The sequence below is a fragment of the Macrosteles quadrilineatus genome, unplaced genomic scaffold (assembly GCF_028750875.1).
Source record: "Macrosteles quadrilineatus isolate MER2022 unplaced genomic scaffold, UCM_ALF_1.0 Scaffold_2__2_contigs__length_208266976, whole genome shotgun sequence".
In the NCBI taxonomy this organism is placed as follows: domain Eukaryota; kingdom Metazoa; phylum Arthropoda; class Insecta; order Hemiptera; family Cicadellidae; genus Macrosteles; species Macrosteles quadrilineatus.
Window position 1 is genome coordinate 27362909 of NW_026542595.1, and position 27008 is coordinate 27389916.

Consider the following 27008-nt stretch of genomic DNA (forward strand, 5'->3'; position numbering starts at 1 on the left):
CAAGACATGCACCATCAATTAATCAATTAATTGCCCATAACCACGTGCTGCATGGGCGGCGTGGCCGGTGGACAGTTTGGACCGTTCCCACGCTAGGATAATGACCATCCATTCATGTTTTCCCACGTTCGATCCCGCATTGATTCCTGATTCTTCCAATTGCCTTGAAATAGATTTATGGAAAATCGATTCAGAATTGAAATTTCTCCGTTGAAATTTGTTCATCAAGAAACAAACAAATAGGGGTCTTGGAGTTTCCCTGTTTCCAAAAGATTAATACAGGGTGAGGCAGTGAGAGCACCCCGATTTTCTTTCGTTGTCACATCATAAGTAAAGCGACAATGAATGAACAGCTGTGCTTATACCATCAATTAAACTATGCCACTTTAGTAAACATTGTAACTGAGACTTGTAACACTTGAGATTTTGATGTAGGAACCTCTTTTAAAATATTGATTCTTGTGCAAACACCCAGAGGTTGTTTGGACAACGTTCTATATACTTGGTCAATATGGCGTTGTTCCAGATTGGAAAACTGATTGGAAACTGAACAGATTGGAAGCTGGGTAAAATTATTTAGGATAACAGCTTAAACAATGAAAATAGGTGGGTACCGCAAAACTCTTTTCGTACACCAGCAAATGTTGAAAGAGTGTGAGTCGCAGTAACCCAAAGTCCAAAGAGGTTTGTCAGGATCCTTTCGCTGTTGGAAGCGTTACGCTGGCTCTTTGCTTTCTTTGGGGGTTCTCCCTATAAGCTACTTGACATTCAAGGGTTTTCAAAGTTTCCCTAGAGATTTTCTTGAATTGTCCAAGAAACTAAAGTGACTTCTGAAGAAATGTTGGAAGGAGTATTAAATGGCATTTTCAAGTGACTGAAAAGAAATACAAAGTAGGACAATGACGTCACTTGAAGGATTTTGTTTTCAAGAAGTAGAGAAATGACATTGTTAAGTCAAAATGGCAAAAGATTTAGCTGTATTTTTATGTGCCATTTATATGTATAGGGTTATAAGTATTGAATTTGTACTATTTATAAATTGGGGTGCTTTCATTGCCTCACCCTGTATTTTCAGCGTGTATGTTGTTTGTAAAATATCCGCTTGGGGTGGCGTGTTCACAGCTTAGAATGCTTTCGTCGTCATTAAAATAAAATTCCATACTTTTCTCAATCTATTTTTTTATGTTTATATTTTTTTAACTATTATGTACACCAACTAAGACTTGATTCTCTTACAAAAGGAATATGTCAACTATTGTAAATAAATACAGTAATGCAAGTTTGTAAGTTTTAGTTTGCTTTCGGTATTCCCATCATCAATAATATTAACAAATGAGATGGAGACGCCGCCTAGGTGTGTATTTTAACCCAAATATGAGTGTAAGATGAGTGTTGAATCACGTGTGACCACCCATAAATTAAACTGGTTTCAATGTTTCTACAATTTATAACGTGTTTCAACTTATATATTTCCAGGCAATAGAAAACTTCCAATTACCTTTTGATATCTGTTTTATATTTGACTTGTGCTGGGTAACATCCCTGGTAAGATCTCCCGCCACAACCCTAATACAATTTCCCGCGCAATCTTGTCAGCCAGCTACCCGCTTCTCCTAATGGACCGTAATTGTATTTCCTGGATATTAGCACCAGTTAGATCCCCCAATTGCCTCTCTCATTGTCATTGCAATATTCTCTCGAAAACATATGACAAGAGCTTTTCAAGTTCATAGCGCCTGCACCATCAGGCACATTAATAAAATGTGATACTTTAAAGTGTGTGTACTGTATAAACATTATGTGTCGTAGATTTGAACACGTTAAATTGAAATTGATGAAAATCGCTATCTTCTACAGTCTAATTAGGCCTGTTTTACAACCTTATTAACAGTTTTATCTTTGAGATAGAAACTAGGTAAAAAAACACATAGCTACAGAACATGGAAAACGTTTTATTTTTTATATACTGTACTACTAAATTCCAGAAACCTTTACGCCCACATTCACTCGTTAACGCAATATGTTGATGTAGTTTATAAATCCAACTACAAAATGCTTCGGAGGATTGATCACACATTTTGTAGTAGGCTTACCCACATGTTATGTATGGTCCATCTCTAGACCGCAGCCGCACTAGCCGCAGCTCACATTCCTCAGCTTCTCACAGCTCAACATGCAGCTTCATCTCACAGCACTGGCACGCAAATATTACAACATACCCGCGATCACGGACCCGTCATTACTCGAGACGACAGAGGTCTGGTCTCACAGTCCTCAGCTTCTCACAGCTCAACATGCAGGTTCATCTCACAGCACTGGCACGCAAATATCACAACATACCCGCGATCACGGACCCGGCATTACTCGAGACGACAGAGGTCTGGTCTCACAGTCCTCAGCTTCTCACAGCTCAACATGCAGCTTCATCTCACAGCACTGGCACGCAAATATCACAACATACCCGCGATCACGGACCCGTCATTACTCGAGACGACAGAGGTCTGGTCTCACAGTCCTCAGCTTCTCACAGCTCAACATGCAGGTTCATCTCACAGCACTGGCACGCAAATATCACAACATACCCGCGATCACGGACCCGGCATTACTCGAGACGACAGAGGTCTGGTCTCACAGTCCTCAGCTTCTCACAGCTCAACATGCAGCTTCATCTCACAGCACTGGCACGCAAATATCACAACATACCCGCGATCACGGACCCGTCATTACTCGAGACGACAGAGGTCTGGTCTCACATTCCTCAGCTTCTCACAGCTCAACATGCAGGTTCATCTCACAGCACTGGCACGCAAATATCACAACATACCCGCGATCACGGACCCGTCATTACTCGAGACGACAGAGTTCTGGCTGGTCTCACATTCCTCAGCTTCTCACAGCTCAACATGCAGGTTCATCTCACAGCCCTGGCACGCAAATATCACAACATACCCGCGATCACGGACCCGTCATTACTCGAGACGACAGAGGTCTGGTCTCACATTCCTCAGCTTCTCACAGCTCAACATGCAGCTTCATCTCACAGCACTGGCACGCAAATATCACAACATACCCGCGATCACGGACCCGTCATTACTCGAGACGACAGAGGTCTGGTCTCACATTCCTCAGCTTCTCACAGCTCAACATGCAGCTTCATCTCACAGCACTGCCACGCAAATATCACAACATACCCGCGATCACGGACCCGTCATTACTCGAGACGACAGAGGTCTGGTCTCACATTCCTCAGCTTCTCACAGCTCAACATGCAGCTTCATCTCACAGCACTGGCACGCAAATATCACAACATACCCGCGATCACGGACCCGTCATTACTCGAGACGACAGAGGTCTGGTCTCACATTCCTCAGCTTCTCACAGCTCAACATGCAGCTTCATCTCACAGCACTGGCACGCAAATATCACAACATACCCGCGATCACGGACCCGTCATTACTCGAGACGACAGAGGTCTGGTCTCACATTCCTCAGCTTCTCACAACTCAACATGCAGCTTCATCTCACAGCACTGGCACGCAAATATCACAACATACCCGCGATCACGGACCCGTCATTACTCGGGACGACAAAGGTCTGGTCTCACAGTCCGTTAATAGTTTGTTTCGTATCATTTTTAAAAGGGTTTCTGCTATGTATTGTTGTATTCTATTTATAAACGGTTAATTGATTTACGTTTATTATTAAAATCTGGATAACAATGTTCCCTAGGATGATTGATGCAGCTCTTAGATTACAATTCACTCTAGGTCAGTAAAAATACAGTAGGATTTTGCCTGGAAATAGTTCCTAGAAAGCTGGAAATCCTTTAAATCTACTTGTTTTATGTAGAAGTAAAAAGGATTTTATGTTTGTTCTATTTTTCCACGTGATCTTCTTACCTGGGACCACAAAATTCTTGACTTTTAGTTATAAAATTTTCTGTACAGCTTAAATTTTTCATATTTATAACAAAAATAATAAAACTGCCTTAATATTTTTCTTTTCTTAGTTATTCGTAAACATCTGTATATTGCGGTAGATACTGAAATGATTTACTCAGTTCAATAGTAGTTTAGTGTATCCACTCTTCTCTATAATGGACCTTGTAATGGACCTCAATAGTCGAGGATCAGTATGCATTAACTGTATTTAAATTAGCGCTCAGCAGTTATGCCAGCCTAGCGCTCTGTTGTGACATTTAGCACATAATCATTACTATATTACAGTATATTACTTGTACGGTGTAAAGTCAATAGCACACTACCTATTGGTCATTGTTACCAAACTAATTAATTCGGTTGAATTACATAAAAGGAGAATCTAAAAACAAAACACGTTGCAAGTTTATTGAATAGGAAATTGCCTTCCTCAACGTAAGGATACTTTTTATAAATATACTTCTTAACCATTATAATGTAATACTATACCGAACATAATACTGTACCAGATGTAGTATTTGTTTGTTATCGACTGGCGACTCCTCTATTCGCCATGTTGGCCTCAGAGGAGCACAAAGGAGGCTGCAGTCACCGCATCGCCCAGGTCGTGTCGTGATGTCTATTGTAATGAGTGTACAGTCGTGAGGTGCTCTATTGTAATGGCCAGTTTAGCAGATAAGCTGTAATCAGGCGCGCTCGATTTCGGCGGGAATGCGCTCAACCTTGACGTGTCCTTGACGTGAGAGCGCTGCACGTGCGTGGGTGTGAGGCGGCGCGACATGGCGGCAGATAAACAATTAGCTTTGTAAAAGTAAAAGATTGTTCTTTTAAAAAGATATCTGCTTTTATAAATAAACTAATATTTTGTAAGTGAGGCATTAGGCATTATCAAAAATGCTGGTGCAGGTCCATGACACTATATACAGATCAGATAATACTTGAGATGAGACATTCGTTTCCTAAAAGAGTCTAAAGTTAGGTATTATGGTATTAATATAATTCTTTGATGTATATATTTTTGTTTTGTAGTACAGTACGGTAATGATAACAGGGTACGAACATAGAGACACTCCAAGAGCTATGTTTGTAATCCACATTTGAATACTGCAAAAATCCTTTTAATATTATGAGTAATTAAATTAAAAACTAAATAATTCTAAAAAATATGACAATTTTTTAATAAAGATATCTTCTGACTAATCGTTATATCATAGACTAGCTGCTGTTCACAACGGGAAGATGTACTATACGACTATACTGCTTAATCCAAACCATTGATTGTTAAGTAGTTCGAATTTATAAACAAATAGCCACACATTGTTTACAAAACAGTATTACCTACATTGTAATTATCCTACTACTTACATGAAAATATATCAACAACATTATTTTCATAGCTTAGACACTTTAATAAATCGAAAGCAGAGCCTGACTTGATACATTAACGGTTATAGATTTATTTCCATTATCAGTGACATAGTTTTAGAATAAAATCTATGACAAAGTTTTAGAATAAAGCCTACCACATGGTTGTGTAAAATAATATTTTCTGTGGTATTGATTATTTCACTACATTATGCCTTAAGCTTTTTACACTGAACTCAACACATGCATAAATTATGTTAATTGTCCATTCCTAGGCGATAAATGATCCCAGTATGAAATATCCACGAAAACGGCTTGAACATAATAATGAGAAACGTCGACCCTTTACCTAGTAGGACCCAGCGAATTAACAACAAAGTTTATTGGAACCGTTTTGGCACTTTTTTCTACCACGTATAAGTGTACAATATACTTAATACCTTGCGAAACTATAATTGAGATTTGTTTCAAAATCCAATTGCAATCCATTTTTATTTGTTTGCAGGAAATCGTCATGTTAGAAATGTTTCTCTTTCATGTAACCGTAATGCGCAAGAACAATAATTCTCTTCTGACATTTAAATGAATCCTTCGTACTATAAAGTCAAAGACAGTTTTAAAGCATTCAAAATAAGTACGTAGCACCTAATTTAATGGTATGAGGTGTCTGTTACAGGTCTTACAAACTTGTCTCAATCACTTTCACCTTTAAAGAACTAGTTTCAACATCGCCTGTTAGTGCTTTCAAATGTATAGAAAGCCATCACTTGATTAAATTGGATCCTCGATAAATAACAATGGAGACAAACAACGTATTATAGCAATTTAGTGATCCAAGCTGTTTCGTTCTCATTCATCCAATTTAACTTCTAATTGAGGATACAATCTCAAACAATTGGTTTGTGTTTTTAGAGATCAGCAATATTAGTTGGCATTCTCGTTTATGCAAGCTATATTTTTAAAATAACATAATTTAATTAAACACAACTGATTATTGTTTTGTCCAACGATGTTATAACAAATTATAACTACTGTACTATTGAATCCGTTCAAGTCATTGGAATACACAAGTCATTATTGTGGGTTTTAGTTATTCCTATTATTACTCGGACTACACTAGTTGATATTTTATAAGAAATACTTTTAGTACTAGTCAGCGACCCTCTAATTTTAATTCTGTGGTCGCTGGTACTAGTAGATATAAATATTTGTAGTATATATAAATAATATTTTTACACCGGCACAGATATACTTGTATTTGTTGGAGAAACATTAGGCTACTACAGTACAAACGTTAGAACTGTAATTTCTATAGTCAGGGCATAAATTAAATCTCTTCAGTTAAAAGTTTACAGTTGAGAAATCACAAGTTAAATGCCAATTTAACTTATGGTTTCTTATTGTATTTCTCATATATATCTGCAATGTCCTTAACATTTTCATCACACTTAAAAACACACGACATATTTCGTACAGCAAATAAAAATACTACGATAATAATATTGTAATAATACATATGTGAACCAGGAGAATAGTGTTTCTTAAAAAAATAGCTCAGGTAAATAAAGTTATATTTTTGTCACTATTTAAAGAACATGCAATAAAGTATCTTAGGCTTCACTTTGAAGAAAGTTGTCCTAACTTTATCGGAAAAGTTTGACCCTACCAAACTTTCAACTTCAGTTTTCCTATCTAGTTAACTACAGTACATTATTTCCCACTGCAGTCTCGCTCAACCTTAAGCTATATTTACCGAGTTTGTGAAATAATAAACACACTGTGTTTAGTAAGTATTTTTTAGTTTATTTAGGAAGTTAACTATATTTTGGTGAATATAAATATATTAATAAGGACCCTACCATGAGATATCCCGCATCTTGTCCATCTTTATCCCAAGATATCTTCGCCCCCAGTCTTCTTGCTCTCAGGGAATTCTCTAGCTGTGTTGGTTTTGGTCTTCCCGTTTGATCCTTATAATCCCTAATAAGGCTTAGAAGCGGTGGTTGTATGGGTATTGCCACAAACAGTAATGCAACGTATGTATTATATAAACTACAATTATTATTATGTACTAAAGTATATCCATCCGTATACTGATAGACAATTGGTAATGATAATATATTTAATTTTTGTAGAAATTCGTTGTTAGTCAATACTAACATTTAAGACTTGTTTTAGCTATCTGAATCACAAAATGTAGAAATTGAAATGTCAGCTAGTACTCATTGGACTGACACGCACAAAACAATGAACAGTAAAGACGAATGTTTCCGATACCAAACGATTTACCCGAAGGCTAAGTGGGTTGGATACAAGACATTATATCTTATACATTGCACTTTCGCTCCTCATAAAAAGATGATCAGTGAAGTTCTGCGATGCCTCCGGAAGTATTTAGACTATATCACGAGGGAATGTTTATGAACGGTCGCGTGCCGCTCCGGCGATGGTGAGTTGCATCTATAACGCTAACGCTCAATTAGTCACAGTTCAATTCTCAGTCGTGAACATCATAACAGGAACTGTTACTATGGCCTCACTCTTGTAGATCACGTAGAACAAAGGTGATCACAGCCTAAGAGCCTTATTATGCGCGGCCACTCGAGTCGCGCGCGACCGCGACTGCCAGTCGCTACCCCAAGCCACAGGTGTGGCTTGGGGTAGCGACAGGTGTGGCGAGGCCATGCGACTGACTGATTTTTTTACAGACATACATGTAGTTTCTCAGAGTGAATAAGTAAAGAAGCTGAATTATTTATTTTACTTTTACTTAAGCGTCGTAAACGAAGATGAAACTAAAGTATTGGGAGTCAATCCGTTACTAAAAGTAAGACCTCAAGGGTATTTTTCAGTTTTTATATGATTATTTCAGAGATGACGACAAGATGTATTTTGGTTGTTTCCGGGAGACGTTCTTTTTAGGAAGAATATAAGGCGACTTATCCGTATCGCATAAGAAAATGAATAATTTTATTTCAGCTAAGGAGAGGCAATCACTTACCTTAAATTAAATATTATAATGGTTTTGACTTGATTTAATCGTAATACTAATACAATATTAGCAGCAAAACTCGGCGTTGCCTGGGTCAACATATTCACAATAGTGGTAATAATTGAGTAATACAGACAGTATCTTGAACTTAACTGATTCAAATGGTGTTAGCATCTCAAATGAAAGCTTTTGATTCGAGGGGTAGTCCCATTTTAAGTCTAAGACATGTAGAATAACTAAAAATGGAGCTACGTACCATTAATTGCAGATAAGTGTTAAAATAATAATTATTATTGTTGGTTCGTGATTCAGTAGCGTGCTTCACGTACGTCCGATCTTAGTAATTAATTAATAGGATAATAATCACAACTGGCGAAAATAATCAATAATCAAAAAAATCTGATTGATATCTTTGGTCGAATAATACAGTAGATACATGAATGATGATGCTTGGTGGCAAATCTGTTCGTGAATACCTTTAATTTAAGGCCAAAATTATAAAAATCGGTCAGGTAGAAGAGCCGAACCGACTCGGAAAAGAAAACCAATCTATCTATATATTAATAGGCAAGCATGTTTCTTTAAAACCTTTTTTCTCAGCTCGTGTGCATCGTAGGGAAAATCTACGCATACCGTTGGAAAGCTATTTTCCTGTAGGTGTGCAGAATCCCTTTATAAATTTAAATAGGCTCAAAGATAAGCACAAAAAATAAGTTTAAAAGTTGTAAAAAATTAACATGGATCTTATGCGTTGCTATGCTGGTTACGAAATAACAACGAAATATAAACAGAAAATCAAAACAAATGGAGGAAACTCCAATCACATGTTTTATTTACAGTGTGGGGTGAAAATAGTTAAGTGAGTACATTACATATTTTTGGTCGAGTTTCGACCACTGGACGACCTCTCGTATTTATTAATATATGAATAATATAATTAATATAATAAATTGTTGAAACAAATATCAGGACTGAGGCGAGGGCAGAGAGTAGGGTCCGCTGTGGCCCGCGACTGTGGCCGCGCGTAATAAACAGCATATGATAACATGGCCCGCTGGTGACGCGACAGTCGCGTGGGCTCGCGACTAGTAGTGAGGGTGCGCGACTGGAGTGGCCAGTCGCGGCGACTGTCGCGTGCCTCGCCACCGCAGTCGCGTCGCTTAATAAGCTCCATATGATAACATGGCCCGCTAAAAGTGGCCTTTGAGCAGTCGCGGTCGCGCGCCACTCGAGTGGCCGCGCATAATAAGGCTCTAAGACCGTCCAGAGAATGAGCTTCGTATTCTTCGTTTATGTTTATATCATCGGTTACATCATAACGTGGAAACAACGTAGCATTGGCTTTTGAATCTAAGTGTAGCCAAAGGCTTTAGATAGCAAAATAACTTTAGTTAAACCCATTACAAAGCAATCTATGATAGATTTTTCTCCTTAGTTTTTTTACCAAGATACCTTGATATTTTGGGTGGGCATTAATTGCACCAATTGACCTGAGTTATGTAGTTGGGTATTCCTGAATTGCGCAAACTACTCCAGGGAGTCACCCGATACGTTCCTAAACTGCGCCAAGCGGCAGCCTTCTCTTCACTGTATAATTGATTATGTTAGGTTAGGTTAGGTTAAGTTAGGTTTGGTTTTAAGGAACTCTTTGGCACAATTAATGCACGACCGATATTTTATACTAGTAAAAAGAATATGTTTGAAATTAGTTTTTTTAAGTTTGAGTTTGTCACATAAAAGTGTGAAGTAGTTGAGTAAATGTTCAGCAGCTCACCTTGTAAATCGACCATTTATTAATATCTATATATATAATTCTGTAAGACCAAATTTTTACCAGAAAATTGTGGACGTCTGGTAAGTCGCAGAAAAGTGGGAGAGGTCTTAAATTAAAGGTCTTGACCCCAGGGACTCGGGAAAAATAGCAGAATTCCCATAAAGTTACCAGAAAACGAGATATAAAATATCCACCAAAAGAAATGCATGGGGACTGAAAAACGTCTGCATTCTATCAGCTGTTACTTATTTATTTGCAATGTTTACATTTATTCCGAAAGTCAATGTTGGTAAATAATGTTTCAAAATTAATTGTGTTTAATTTTTTGTTTTCCGTTTTTATAATGAGTGTAGTAACTAGACAGGGTAGGGGAAGACCTGCAGGACAGGGAAGAGTGTCCAGGAATTCAACAGACTTAAGAAAATGCAAAAGAGAACGTCATGTAGGGCCTAACTGTGAAATAAATCCAAAAGCTGTTTTACAACCTGTCTTTAGAAGTACGCTGGAAAATGAGTTGAGTGTTGTTTCTCACAATCTAGGTCCTCTTAAAGCACTTGCATGCATTGTGGCGCATTTCACTTCGCAGAGGAGGCCACAAATGGACATTTCAACGCATGTTGCCACAATGGACATGCCACAACCACAAGTAAATGACGAACTAAAAGAACTGTTTTAACATGATTCGAACTTTATAAAAAAAACATAAGGCAATGGCTTATGCGTCGCTTTCCGCTACACAAAAAGAGATTCCGGGAAATGGGCCTTACTGTCTTAAAATTCAGGGACAAATTCATAGATATATTTCTGAATTACCACCGCAAAATGGGGAGTTGCCTCCATAATAATTAATAATAATTTTTACCTTTACATTTGGTTCTCAAAATTGAAACTATAACAGAATTCGTAAGATTACAAAACAAATCTTCAATTTTAAACTAGAAAAGATGTTCAATGTTTGGCTGTATGATTTCAGCTCTGATTCGTCGTTCTCCAGGCTTAGGCCAAACCGTGTGCACGTTTCCATTTGTTAATATGTTGTGTTAATGATTTAATCATTATTTTACAATTGTATCTCATTGACACATCAGGAGCAACTAATATACGACTCCAACGGAAGGAAAACCAAGATATAAAACAAGAAACACTGTTAATTTTAAGTGACATAAAATTGATAATTTTAAAAACATTTTTGGAATATTTGTCTTTTTATATACGTTTTTTTTATTGTAGTCTAAATTAGGGGCTATGGCCCCTACAGGCCACTAGTTTCTAATAACTTTCCATTGGCTGAAGTGACAATGCAGATCTCACCTAGGCTGAACTATACTCCTTCTCTGCTGCCAAATTATGTCAGCACTGTATCAGGAAAGCGTCTTCATCTCGCGCGATCTTTAAATCGCCATATAACATATATATAGAGTTGGCCATGTATAGATTTCCCCAGTTCCGATGTGCCGGGAGTGTCACCACAGTAGTTGGTGGCAGTACCCGTCTCGTCGTCACTCTCCATCACCCATTGGCTGCGGTCTGACACCTCGACTGTCATTGACCATAAAACAAAGTGATTCCAGCTACGAGTGGCAATGTTCTGTTCAACTCATGTGTGTATATTTTAAATTACGCGTTTCAAAATATGCCATTGAATGAAATTGAATTCTCAAATTTACCATTAACCTAACCTAACCTTATAATAAGATATTTCGTAATATCGTAATATAAAAGTGACAACTTCAGCTAAGAATCGTTCATAAAAAAAAAAAAGGCTGAAAGGCTGAAAGGCTGTGTCTATGTCCCTGTAAGAGTGTGTTCTGCTGATATAAATACACGTTCTGGATATTTAAAACTGTTATGCTGCAGGGTACAAAATAAAATAAGCCAATTTCCACGCTAAATACTATTTGTTGACGCTTGGTCATTTTCTCCTGGTTCTTAGTAATATCGAATTAAGAAATAGTTCACCATCCGTTGAACAATAAGTTTTAATAAACCACTAAGAGCAATAAAATGGTTAAATACATTTAAAGTCTAGTATCGCAAAAGCATTCAATTCCCTAAAAGAAAAGAAAGGTGCCAACAATAAACACCGGAAACCGATCTCCAAAAACTCTAAGACCTACTGGGGTGCTATTTAGATAAAGGCAATCAATAAAGTTTGGACACAACAGGAGGGTGACAATACAGCCTCCCTGCAGGTCTCCGCTGGTGGGGCCAGTGATCCTGCGGCCTGGGTCCTGCAGCTCCAAGGACTTTCTGGTCAGTCGCTCTCCTCGCCGCTCAGTGCGCGCTCCTTGCTGCACGGTCCTTGGTCCTTGGTAGTGCGTGTGTGCGATTGTTCGTGTGTATGTGTACGTAACACCGTGGAGTGTCCCCTTGATTACTCGTGAGGATTCGGGACCACTTTCTCGTTTAATTTCATTCTTTAGTTGATGTATGGTTGCTTGTGAGCTTGTGTTTGTTGTGAAACCTAAGATACGTTAAATTTTCCTTTTTATTATGCTCAAAATGACTGCATTCGGATAAATTAGTCATATATGAGAATTTTTATATCTTTTATTTTAGTGATGAAATTGAAAATTTTTATCACGATTTTCATCATTTAGCAATTATATATTCTTCGGTCTGATTATCTAAAGGCTGTTCACAAAATTTGTGAATTACATGATTTAGGCTTTATTCAAGTTTTTTTCTAAGTTGCATAGGTTAAACTATCGTTAAGATTTAATTAATAACTTTTTCAATTGTTTTAAAATATTTTGAATTCTTTTAAATTTTAGATTATCATAGTAAAATTGTTGATAGAAGGTTCATGAAGGTATTATGACTTCGATTACCTCATTGCACATTGCAGTGCATAAATGAGATTTAGAACAATAGTAGAACCTCTATTGTTACGCCGTGATCCTAAAAAGCAATTGTGGAGAAATGAAGAGTTAAGAGCGCCTCACGACCGCCGCGTGCGGTATCCAGAGACAGCATCGCGGGCGATCTCCACGAACGTATTGTATAACCGGTATCATTAGCGTGATCGGAGCGGAGGAGTAGTGTGATAATATCAGGTGCTATAGCTCACCATGGTGCGGGTGCTGAACATCTCCGACGCTCACGTGCATCTGCACTACTCAGCACGCAGGTTCCGTCAATTACTAGTGGACGACCTGCGAGGCAAGACATCCGTCAACGGAGCCACTGACCATCAGACTACATCCAATGGCACCTTCAGCACTCGGACAAACTCTATAAATAGCAAGACAACCGTCAACGGAGCCATTGACCATCAGACTACATCCAACGGCACCTTCAGCACTCGGACAAACTCTATAAATAGCAAGACAACCGTCAACGGAGCCATTGACCATCAGACTACATCCAATGGCACCTTCAGCACTCGGACAAACTCTATAAATAGCAAGACAACCGTCAACGGAGCCACTGACCATCAGACTACATCCAATGGCACCTTCAGCACTCGGACAAACTCTATAAATAGCAAGACAACCGTCAACGGAGCCACTGACCATCAGACTACATCCAATGGCACCTTCAGCACTCGGACAAACTGTATGAATGGCAAGACAACCGTCAACGGAGCCACTGACCATCAAACAACTTCTAATGGCACCTCCAGCACTCAGACAAACTATATGAACGGTAAAACAACCATCAACGGAGCCACTGACCATCAAACAACATCCAATGGTACCTTCAGCACTCGGACAAACTGTATGAATGGCAAGACAACCATCAACGGAGCCACTGACCATCAAACAACATCCAATGGCACCTTCAGCACTCGGACAAACTGTATGAATGGCAAGACAACCGTCAACGGAGCCACTGACCATCAAACAACTTCTAATGGCACCTCCAGCACTCAGACAAACTATATGAACGGTAAAACAACCATCAACGGAGCCACTGACCATCAAACAACTTCCAATGGCACCTTCAGCACTCGGACAAACTGTATGAATGGCAAGACAACCATCAACGGAGCCACTGACTATCAAACAACTTCCAATGGTACCTTCAGCACTCGGACAAACTGTATGAATGGCAAGACAACCATCAACGGAGCCGGTGAGCATCAGACAACATCCAATGGCACCTCCAGCACTCAGCCAAACTACATGAACGGAAAGACAACCGTCAATGGAGCCACTGACCATCAAACTACATACATTGGCACCTTCAGCACTCAGACAAACTGTATGAACGTAAAGACAACCGTCAACGGGGGCACTGACCATCAGATTACATCCAATGGCACCTCCAGCTCTCGGACAATCTGTATGAACGTAAAGGCGACAGCCTACGGAGCCACTGACCCTAAGACAACATCCAATGGCACCTCCAGCACTTGGACAAACTGCATGAATGCCGTTGGTGCCTCCGACGGCACCTTGAACAGTCAGGGAAATTTTCTGAACGGCAAGACAACCGTCAAAGGTGCACCTGGCTATCATATAGATGGTCATAGAGGAAAGACCACTGCCAATAGCACCTCTTCCTATATTTCAGACCAAATAAGAGAAAACACAACTTTCAATGTCAACCATCCCCATCTTCCAGAGAAAATAAGAGAAAAGTTAGTCAATGGCACCTCTTCATGTCTTCTAGACGATCTAAGAGGAAACCCAACTGTCAATGGCACCAATGACCAAATAAGAATTAGGACAACTGGCAATGGCATTTCTGCTAATCTTCTAGACAAACCGAGAGGAAACATGCCCATCAATGGTTTCGCTGAACATCTGGTAAGTCAGTGTTTTTTATGATTAATTATGTCATCAGCTAGAGATTCTATAAAAGGTGTTTATTTGAAACGTCTTAGTTACTATTTAAGTTTGGCGATCATTGTGATTTTTAGCGTACTTTAAACATCACCTGGACCATAACCAACATAATTATGTTCGTTTGCATCCTAGCTATTTAAGGCTGGCCATTGTTTATAATAATTATTTATTTAAATTCACTTAAAGATAATTTTCTGCAGTTTTATGTACCTACATTTATTTCAAGGTTTTCATGATGATGTAAACTAATATTTAATTGTACACGAAATATTCTTATACAATTTTTGTATAATACAACTAGAAACATGTATTATTCCACTGTGAGTCCCGGACGACGAACCTTAGCCCTGCTGCAGCCACAGTCTATCTGCTGTCAAGTTACAAGTGCCAAAACGGCATTGTTATGGCGTGCGGCACCATTATAATTTTAAATGACGGAGCGTGACCGGCGTGCTGAACTCTGGAGCGGACCGCGGTCACTCGGGCTACAGGGAGGCTGCTAGTCATGGGGGTGGAAAGAGAAGGACGAGAGGTGGAGGTATTTTGGAAATTGGAGGAGTTTGTTACGATTAGTGACTTTGAAGGTGGTAAGGTAGAGTTGGAGATGGCGAAGAAATAGTAGGAGGAGAGGTGTTGGTAGAAACGGAGGATATATGAATTTCGGAGTTTCTGTGGAGTTGGAGGTGATGAAGGTGGTTTAGAAGTAGTTTTGTAGAAAAGGAGAAGATTGTAGTGGTAGATAAATAGATATAAGATATGGAGGTACAATAACAACCACGGACTCTCTGTGGTGACGATTCTAGACGGTGGAAGTGGGGAAAATTTAGAAATGTAGTAGAAGGAGAAAAAATAGAGTTGGAGATGGCGAAGAAGTTAGAGAAGGAAGTGGTAGAGAATAATGAGAAATCAGTAGTAGGCGGGAGTGATGAAAGTCGATGAAATAAGGAATATAAAAATATGATAAAGGGTGTGAGAATGTTAAATAGTGGTATTGCTCAATTTTGATAGTGGCACTTTTGGTATCTTATGTGTTAGGCAAGGTGTTAGAACTAAATTAATTAGAATTAAATTAAGTTATATTAACTGATGTTAGTTTAACTATGCAACTAATTTTAGGCTCAGCATCGTCTCGATAAATCAGACAAATGTGATATTTTATGCATTAAGCATATATAGGCTATCGAATACAATACTTTAACTAGTTGTGAGAGAAAACATATCTAATCTTATAATTAATTCATTTAGGACGGAGTTCATATAGGAAACGAGAACAGCGACAAGGACAGGGATGTGGAAAGTTCTCTGTTACAAACTCAACAATAGATTAGCTTAATGCCACTCCCCTCATTTGCACTTCCCCCAAAAGATAAGGGATAATTACCTTAACCTTAAGCTCTCCCTTTTGCTTTGACGGTTTTATGTTACTCTGTTCTTTAAAATGCTTTTAGAAATCTCAATAGACAAAAGTATTTATTTAACCGCAGCAGCTGCTGTTTCTATGCAAAAATGTATTGAAAATTCCCCTCTATTTAATACTTAGTCGATCGATAACCAGTGTAGTTCTTCATCACGTTTGTATGAGTCTTATCACAATTATAACGCGCTTTGATCATTAAATACTAAGTACAGTAAAGCTGCTCGTGTTGAAAGTTTTACAGCTCATTTATTTCCAGATGCGCCAATGGCAAATGCAAACCGATGACAAAAATAAACAATACCAAAAAATAAGCTCTGGTTTAATTTGACATTTTTGAAGACCATCCTAAATGATTTAATAAATTTGTAAAAAAAAAAACTGTATTCTTTTCATGATTTTCTGTCAATAATTTTTGGAGTCTAATCTCACTTTTGACGTGTTTTCTATTGCTTCTTCGTCTGTGACCGAACTATCATACCCGCATCACTGGGAAAGTCAGGAGATATGCCAGAACGATGATCCTGTTTCCGTGACTGCAGCGTCCACGGTTCCCACAGTGTCACTTCATGCGGTGTTTTTGTAGGTGATTTACTGTGGATTTCCTCGCTTTATTTTATGGGCCGGTTTTTAGTGGACATTGTAAGTGGTAGTTTTTGTCCGCGTGTCTGCTCCACGAGGCCACGCCACCACGACGTCACCATCACTATCCTCTACATTCCACAGCCCCATATGAGACACTCTTTATTGTGATATCTTTATGTTGTGTGATTTTTTTTAACTTTTGTACTCTTTACATTTGTTCTATCTTTTAGACAATTCGTATTTTTTCCAGCCGGATAAATCTATTAATTACAAACTATTACAATTACAGTTAGGGATGGTAGAAATCAACCGATTTAGATTATACTTTCTCGCTTATATTTCCGAACCGTGAAATTTAATAGCAGTGTTTACTATTTTCAATGCTGCAATCATTCCATTTTAACTTCTTTCCAACTTTTTAAAGTCTGAAAAGTGCACGACTGCTTTTAAAACATTCAGCGTAGTTTACATATTCAACATCCCTCACTTGTATAACACTCACTAAATGAATTATTTGTTTAAGTGTGGCCTGTACACTGTACAGTATAGCCTCCACTCCCCTGAGATGATATGTTATCAGCACAGCACAGCTAGGGGGCGGTGGCGGTGACGGTCAGTCTATACAGTCTAGTGTCTGGTGTTACGGTGTGTTGCTGTTCTTGCTGACTACGGAGTATCCTTCATGTGATAAGATATTAGTTGTAAGGCGTGCGAACTATGTCATAACACTATTGAAATATGGCATGTGTAGTTACAGTACAATTACTTACTCCCCCGGATTCCTGAAATTACTTCTTCACATAACCTTAAAGTTGCGTTGACTATCAGTGTGCATTAATTATTATTGTGAATAGTAGTAGTGTGGTGAAAATTAGTGTTCGTACCACGGACCAAAAATAGTTTTGCAGCTCTCGATCGTTTTAAGTTCTCGACTTCTTCTCGAACTTAAAAACTATCTCGAGCATGTATATTATAGTCCAATTAACTTGGAACAAAACAAACGGTACCTCCCACAATGCCATAAAAATGCCAGTACAACAGTTATTTAAATTTTTGGTGATTTAACCCACTAAATATCATAGCTACTCCCACCGCTTGCCCATTATAGGCGTTGGACAAGCTGGAGAAAGAGCGTGTCAGTTTCCTGATACAGTTTATTTACTCTTTTCTTCACTTGGCTGAAAGTGTTAGATATACGTCTGTGTAGCTACTTAATAGTTTTGCATAGTACTGATTCTTATTTACTAAAAATTACAAGAATGAAAATGTATGACAATCCCATATTCCACAAACAGGTTATACTGATCAATTAAGTCATATAGTCCTGGTCACTGCCGCAAACATTTTATCAGTACAGTTCACCTTCGTACTGTGCCGGCTCACCCCTTGCTTTGCTGGATACGTTCCACGCACGGGCAGTTAGTCTATGTGGTTGAGAAAATGCAAGATTAATGAGAGGTCGCCAACGTCTTTTAAAAAATAGTAAAAAAATGTATGTGTTGATTATCATCGATTAACAATTCCGACAAGAACACATAATACTATTTATCGTCTCACATGATACTTTATTAACATTATGTGCACGAAACAATCTACATTAGTTCAGAGTTACTCTCAAAAATGTCTTAAAACTAACTTACAGAACAATATGTAATTTTATGAGAAACACGTCTCTAGAAAAGATCACTAATCTTCGCAAGCTATTACTCTCACTTACAATTTCTCACCCACCGCTAGTGAGTTACCGCTGGAGCCTCTGAAAGGAAGCTGGGCTCCACGAATGTCGCTAGGTCACATCGTATATCTACGGGTGGTCACCATCAGCCATCAGCCATTGTGTCAGCTAATCTACGGCGGATTCAATGCTAATCCTAATGGTCGCCCTTCAGCGCTTCGCATTTTTCTTTCCTGCACATTCTGCCGGCTGGGGAAGGACGGTTTAAAGTCAATTCCTTGGATTCCTGCTTAAACTGACGAACGACGTTGGACCTTTAAAAAACGTTTAAAATAGCTTCTTTTCCGCTTTTAAACCAGTTTATTTCGTACTACACAATTTAATTGCACTCGAATGTATTATTGTGTTAGTCGTAAGTCGTACATTCCCAAAGAGAACACTACCGAAATGATATACTGTAGTAAAATTGTACACTGCCGTACACAATTTTAAGGGAATTGAGACAACCTTTTGATTTTATACTTGATAAGAGAATCATAACAATTGTTTTATCTATTTTTTTGCTGTTAAACTATAAACATAATTACTTGATTTGTAGAGGATACTACGAGTACTAAAACTAAGGCAGTTAGTAGGTTCAATACCAGTACTTTAACTGACCCAGTTTGTTTTATTTCACAACAAGGTAATCAATGACATGCATAAAAAAATGTGTATATAAATCATTCTTTTATATAGTAAAAATAATTTAAAGAACACATCCAAGGATAAGACCGTATCGTATAGTTTTAGGTGCAAGCTAAAACAGTGATATATGTGGATGAGATTAGGCTACCAAAGTGTCAAGTCGTTTGACATCGACTAAATGTTTTAATTCAATGAGATGAAATGTCTTCATATAATTGCAGAAAGAATTTGAAAAAGGGTTCTTATTTTCAAAAGGGTCAAAAATGTTCCTTGATTGGTGAACATTACTTAGGTTTAGAGAAGAAATTGTTATCACGCGCTTTTGATTAAACTAATAATACTGTATTTCGAAATTTGCAGCATACAACTGTTGCTAATACAGTATACACGAAAAGCCACGGTTACACGCACGATATTGATTAAATTCAAAATAAAGAGTTGTGGTGAACCACCTGAAGGCTAATGTGATTGATGAAATTCCTGACAGGAAATTGACCCATGGGCCGACCATCAGTCATTATGTAGCTACCGACTCCGCTAACCTCTCAGCGGCGTTCCTTCACGTACTCTACAACAACTCGGGCATCCACCAATTAGACTACAAGTTTGTCTTTACCTCCAAATACTTACAATCAGCTGATCGGCCTTGGTTGCGTCATATCTCCGCTCTCACTGCCACCACCAGGAGGTATTATAATAGTCTCGTTTAATGACACGGCTGGTTAGTGGACAATTGCCGCCGACACCCTCCCTCCTGCGCCTACCTTAGTTTATGTTCTGTCCTTTAAATCTCATTAAACTGCCACGTTGATTAAATATGTTATAGATGGTTTATTCCCACATCAGCCTTATGCCTATTAATGATTATATACAGAGTGTTTCCAAATTGTCTGGACATATTTTGTGGACTTGATCCTTGGGCTAAGACAAACCTGAAATTCCATATAAGTATGGGTCTAAAATGCCTCGATTTCTGTTTGTCAGTCTGTTTGTGATTTTCAGGAATATTTTTATATCTTGGGCATTTTTAAAGATAGAAATTTCAATTGGTATAAATGTGTACGAAACTTTGTAAGCTATTTCTACCTATTAAAATGGGTAGAAATAGCGTACAAAGTTTCGTTCCAATATCTGGAGCCGTTTTAATATGGCGGCCATTTAAAATCTTTAATGCCATTTTTAATGAAAACCGTAAATATTAAGAATATTTTTCTTCGGATCAAAAAGATAGAAAATTCAAATCCAAATAAAATGAGACCTTGTTTGTTGAAATCGGGTGACAAAAAACCGAGTTATCAGTTTTTCCCTACATTCAGTTAAACAATTTTATAGGACTTTCATAGTGCTCTGTAAAACAACAAATAATAAACAATATGGAAGTCCTACATTGCGTAACCGAATGTATAAAAAAAACTGATTACTCGGTTGTTTGTCATGTCTTATTTTATTTGGATTTAAATTCTCTATCTTCTTTATCTGCAGAACAATTTCCTTAATGTATGTACAGTTTTCATGAAATTTGGCATTAAAGATTTTAAATAGCCGCCATAATGAAACGGCTTGCGATATTGAATCGAAACTTTGTAAGCTCTTCGTGCCTACTAAAATACACATTTATACAATTTTTTAAATTTCTATCTAAAAACATGCCCAAGATATAAGATAAATCTTAAAATTATGAGCAGACTGACGAACAGAAATCTAGGCATTTTAGACCCATACTTATATGGCATTTTATGTTTTTCTTAGCCCAAGGAACAAGTCCAAAAAATATGTCCTGACAATTTGGAAACACCCTGTATAGTTTTTGGAGGGCAATCCCTAATGTGGGAGACAGTTTTAACTAACTAAGACACTTTTTTACATGATGATAAGAGTACCTACAGTTGATGGGCTTAAGACACAGCTAAAGACTGAAAGTTTATAAACTGGGCCTCCACGGTATATATCATAACCATCACGTCAGAAATAGTAAATAAAGTACAAAATTTACATTTAAATATTGGCACACTCTCTGAATGGTTATTTCAAATTGACTTAAATAGATTGGCTACGGCTATCTATCTTGATGGAATTTATACTTCATTCTCTAAAAGCCATTGGTACAACCTTCATCATCAAAACGTTAATAATATTATATAAAGTTAATTATCTCTTAAAACTCGCCATATTTTACCATGAGTTTTTCTGTGTGAAGGTAAATAATAACAGAAACTAAGAAACATTAAATTTAAATATCACAGATAAATTATTAGACATAAATGACGTACATATGTCAGCTAACTACGGCGTGTACCCGGGTCCGCTCTAAGTGACTGAGCAGGACAGCGATGAGGAACAAGAGCCAGGTAATAGAGGCGAGGGCGGCACTAATGAAGAAAAATGCCCCAGGATTGCTCTGGAACGTGTGGTTGTACGTCTGGTTGTACAAGGGAAACACAATGAAGGGGATCAGTGAATCCACGGTGCTCAGTACACTAAGTACCTGTCCTAGCTCGTGTGGTTCCACTACCTGAAACATCAAATACGATAAAAGAGGATCAGTGAATCCACGGCGCTCAGTACACTAAGTACCTGTCCTAGCTCGTGTGGTTCCACTACCTGAAACATCAAATACGATAAAAGAGGATCAGTGAATCCACGGTGCTCAGTACACTCAGTACCTGTCCTAGCTCGTGTGGTTCCACTACCTGAAACATCAAATACGATAAAAAAAGGATCAGTGAATCCACGGTGCTCAGTACACTCAGTACCTGTCCTAGCTCGTGTGGTTCCACTACCTGAAACATCAAATACGATAAAAGAGGATCAGTGAATCCACGGTGCTCAGTACACTCAGTACCTGTCCTAGCTCGTGTGGTTCCACTACCTGAAACATCAAATACGATAAAAGAGGATCAGTGAATCCACGGTGCTCAGTACACTAAGTACCTGTCCTAGCTCGTGTGGTTCCACTACCTGAAACATCAAATACGATAAAAGAGGATCAGTGAATCCACGGTGCTCAGTACACTCAGTACCTGTCCTAGCTCGTGTGGTTCCACTACCTGAAACATCAAATACGATAAAAGAGGATCAGTGAATCCACGGTGCTCAGTACACTCAGTACCTATCCTAGCTCGTGTGGTTCCACTACCTGAAACATCAAATACGATAAAAGAGGATCAGTGAATCCACGGTGCTCAGTACCCTCAGTACCTGTCCTAGCTCGTGTGGTTCCACTACCTGAAACATCAAATACGATAAAAGAGGATCAGTGAATCCACGGTGCTCAGTACACTCAGTACCTGTCCTAGCTCGTGTGGTTCCACTACCTGAAACATCAAATACGATAAAAAAGGATCAGTGAATCCACGGTGCTCAGTACACTCAGTACCTGTCCTAGCTCGTGTGGTTCCACTACCTGAAACATCAAATACGATAAAAGAGGATCAGTGAATCCACGGTGCTCAGTACACTCAGTACCTGTCCTAGCTCGTGTGGTTCCACTACCTGAAACATCAAATACGATAAAAGAGGATCAGTGAATCCACGGTGCTCAGTACACTAAGTACCTGTCCTAGCTCGTGTGGTTCCACTACCTGAAACATCAAATACGATAAAAGAGGATCAGTGAATCCACGGTGCTCAGTACACTCAGTACCTGTCCTAGCTCGTGTGGTTCCACTACCTGAAACATCAAATACGATAAAAGAGGATCAGTGAATCCACGGTGCTCAGTACACTCAGTACCTGTCCTAGCTCGTGTGGTTCCACTACCTGAAACATCAAATACGATAAAAGAGGATCAGTGAATCCACGGTGCTCAGTACAATCTCAGTACAGTAGAACCTTGATAACAAGACTCTCATGGGGATTGTAAAATAAGACTTGTTATCAAGGTTGACTTCTTATCGAGGTTTGTAATAACATGTGATTAGGGGTAAATAGTTTTAAGGGGGTTTGAAAACGACACTTGTTATCAAGGGCGACTTGTTATCGAGGGTCTTCTTATCAAGGTTCCACTGTACCTGTCCTAGCTCGTGTGGTTCCACTACCTGAAACATCAAATACGATAAAAGAGGATCAGTGAATCCAAGGTGCTCAGTACACTCAGTACATATCCTAGCTCGTGTGGTTCCACTACCTGAAACATCAAATACGATAAAAGAGGATCAGTGAATCCACGGTGCTCAGTACACTCAGTACCTATCCTAGCTCGTGTGGTTCCACTACCTGAAACATCAAATACGATAAAAGAGGATCAGTGAATCTACGGTGCTTAGTACACTGAGTACCTATCCTAGCTCGTGTGGCTCCACTACCCGAAACATCAAATACGATAAAAGAGGATCAGTGAATCCACGGTGCACAGTAGACTCAGTAAGTACCTATCCTAGCTTGTGTGGTTCGACTACCTGAAACATCAAATACGATAAAAGAGGATTAGTAAATCCACGGTGCTCAGTACACTCAGTACCTATCCTAGCTCGTGTGGCTCCACTACCTGAAACATCAAATACGATAAAAGAGGATCAGTGAATCCACGGTGCACAGTAGACTCAGTAAGTACCTATCCTAGCTCGTGTGGTTCGACTACCTGAAACATCAAATACGATAAAAGAGGATTAGTGAATCCACGGTGCTCAGTACACTCAGTACCTATCCTAGCTCGTGTGGCTCCACTACCTGAAACATCAAATACGATAAAAGGGGATCAGTGAATCCACGGTGCCTAATACATTTAGTACCTATCCTAGCTCTCGTGGTTCCACTACCTGAAACATCAAATACGATAAAAGAGTACCAGTGAATCCACTGCGCTTAGTACACTCAGTACCTGTCCTAGCTCGTGTGGCTCCACTACCATAAACATCAAATACGATAAAAGAGGATCAGTGAATCCACGGTGCTCAGTACACTCAGTACCTGTCCTAGCTCGTGTGGTTCCACTACCTGAAACATCAAATACGATAAAAGAGGATCAGTGAATCCACGGTGCTCAGTACACTCAGTACCTGCACTAGCACATAAGGGTCATGAAACCTCAAATACGATACAGGCTTACAGTGGGATACAGTACAGTAGGCATACCCATGGTCTTGTCAGTACCATGGGTAGTACTTGATACGGCAGGCCCTTCTTTCACATTTCACATTAAAGGCCAATCTGCCAGTGATTGGATTTCGCTTTAAGAAAGCAAGAGATTTTAATGTTTTACACCCTTGAAACCCCAAAATAGATTTAAAACACTGTTTTCACTGCAACATAGGAAAACTAGCATTTAAGATGTCTCGGTTTTACATAAATTTGTCTTTTCCGGGGATGTTTATTTCACTGGATGTGCAATATAATTCCAATGATGTGCTTTGATACACACGTTGAAAATCTTACAGAAAAATACGAGTGGGCCTACCTTGGAGACGATAGAGTGCCCTACGGTGTATATGGCGCCGTGCATGATATCAAGACAAGGATAGAGGAACATCTGCCAGGGCTGTGTGGTGAGAGCGTTGCCGAGAGCAGCAATAACTTGCATGGTTGAGGCCAACAAGCCTATGGCCATGTCAGAAACGTGCAGCACACGGGACAGCAACCACACAGACACTAACGTCCCGAGGAAGGTGATGGACATCCTGAAGGCTGAGTAGAACCCGTAGTAAGTCTCTCCCCAGTGGAACTTGTACCTGGCGTACAAGTAGAGGACCGAGTATTCCCCGATCAAGCAGCCTCCGAAGATAGGAGATACCACCATCATGAGGAAGAGTGTGGTTTTCCTGTATCCGGTTCTTCCTTTGCATAGTGTTCTACAGATCTGCATTACATCCATGTATCCGCACGCTTTCTCCACCGGCACTTCGTCACTGTAGCGCTTTAGCAGAATGAGTCCTGACAGTAAAGCGAGCAAGTTTAAGACCAAACACAAGTTGAACACAACGTAAAACCCCATATCGGCCCTCAAGTATCCTGCCACAGCATTTCCTACAGGCGATGCGATGAAAATTAAAGCCGTTATTATCGCCAAACGAAACGTCCTTTGAGCAGGAAACGTGTTATCCGATATATAAGTTACCGCGCCGAAAGAAAAACATGCTCGTCCTCCAGTCATGCCTCTAAATATTGCTTGAAGAAAAGCTGTAAACTGGGGTGACCACCTCCAGAAGAAGACGCTCGAAGTGAGGAGGAACAACGTAATTATTTCTCCCATGACTGGTAATAGCATCAGGGGTTTTCTTCGTTTTCCGTGGGAGTCGCTCCAAGCGCCTGCGAAGAGTATGAAGAACACCGGGATACCGTGTTCCGCCGTGTCCATCCAGGTTTTGATGGATGTGATGACTTTCTGCGCCTCCTCCTCGTCGCACACGGCGTCCTGGTCAGGATGGTCAGGACTACATATCTTCTGCAGCAGTAGGTTGTAGCTGGCGAAGGAAGTGATGGACGCCGCGGCGTAGTACATGAGCAGCATTGGCTCCACAGATACGGACCTTAGCGCGGACCAGAGCCTCATAGCTGCAGTTATACTACCTCGCCCTCACTGTCACTGTCACTGTCACTGTCACATGCTAGCCAGGCCGTCGTCGTAATCTGTGCCTCGTTAGCTGTCAAGGTATTTTGTCACGCGCCACGTTACCTAATCGGTAGTTTCCCTGGTACTATCTTTCCTATCATTTCTTTATCAGTGTCTGTGTTTACCATAGACATTACATTACAGACATTACATACCATAGACATTACAGTAGCATTTCATTGCATTATGTACCTTGGGTTTGCTTACAATGTTATTAAAAGTTCCATTATTTCATCCACAATGTTTATATAATATACGAGTACACATTACATATAATTTACAGGTTGATTACGTATTATTAACAACAAACAAGCTACGTGTAAAGTATGGTCCAGCTTTGCACCAACACGCCTATAACGTAATATACAGGTGTCAAGCAACCAAGCAACTTAATTAACAAACCACAAAATCCATGTATCCGGTTATAGATTACAATTAATGGGGCTCATCTGATATTTTCTTTTCATCCTGGGTTTTCTTTGATCATGAACTGCTGTATAAATGACTGCCGAAATGCCTACCTCTCAGTCTGGCTTTTGGTCATGTCCATCTTAGTTTGGCTCCTGTCTATGACACTGACAGAACGGCACCTCGCCACGCCATGAGACGAGATGTTATGAGGCAGAGGTGGGATAGGATGGTCAGCTGTATTATTCATGCCATTGTTGATCAGCTGACCGTTATATCGTAACACCGTGACGGACCAACTCCGTAACAAATGCCAACAACAGACCCGGCCATCTCGCACCAAATCGTCACGTTTGCTCTCGTGCTTTTTATATAAGAGTTTCATTTCTGGAGTCTTAGTATTTTGATTTACCAATCCTCAGGACGTTTAATTAATAAACTAATGACTTACTAAAATGAAATACGAATGTCATAAGAAATGGTGTACATTACCATAACATAGTTTAGATCTTTTTATCGTTAAAACACGATGATGGGGTAAAGATGTTGCATCAATTGTCAATTTTCACCAAACTGCCTGTTGTTGGTCTGAGAGGATCATGATTTGTCATTTAACTATGTTCAATAACATCAAAATATTTAATACCTTAGGTGGTTGAAAAAATAACAATTTTAATTATAGACCCCAATACATTATATTAATCATCAGAATTACTGACTGCCTATATGTCTACTACGTCATGTCTATAAGTGGCACTGAACTTAAGTGGTAAGTGGCCATCCCATTATTAAGTTGCATTATTAAAGATTTTCTTAAAAGTTGTCGTGCT

General features: G+C 39.2%; 1 protein-coding gene across 2 annotated transcripts in view; it reads left to right on the forward strand.

The window, feature by feature from the left end:
- Positions 1–27008, forward strand: part of LOC128986471 (uncharacterized) — a 210040-nt gene that overhangs the window by 67549 nt on the left and 115483 nt on the right. The window lies entirely within an intron of this gene.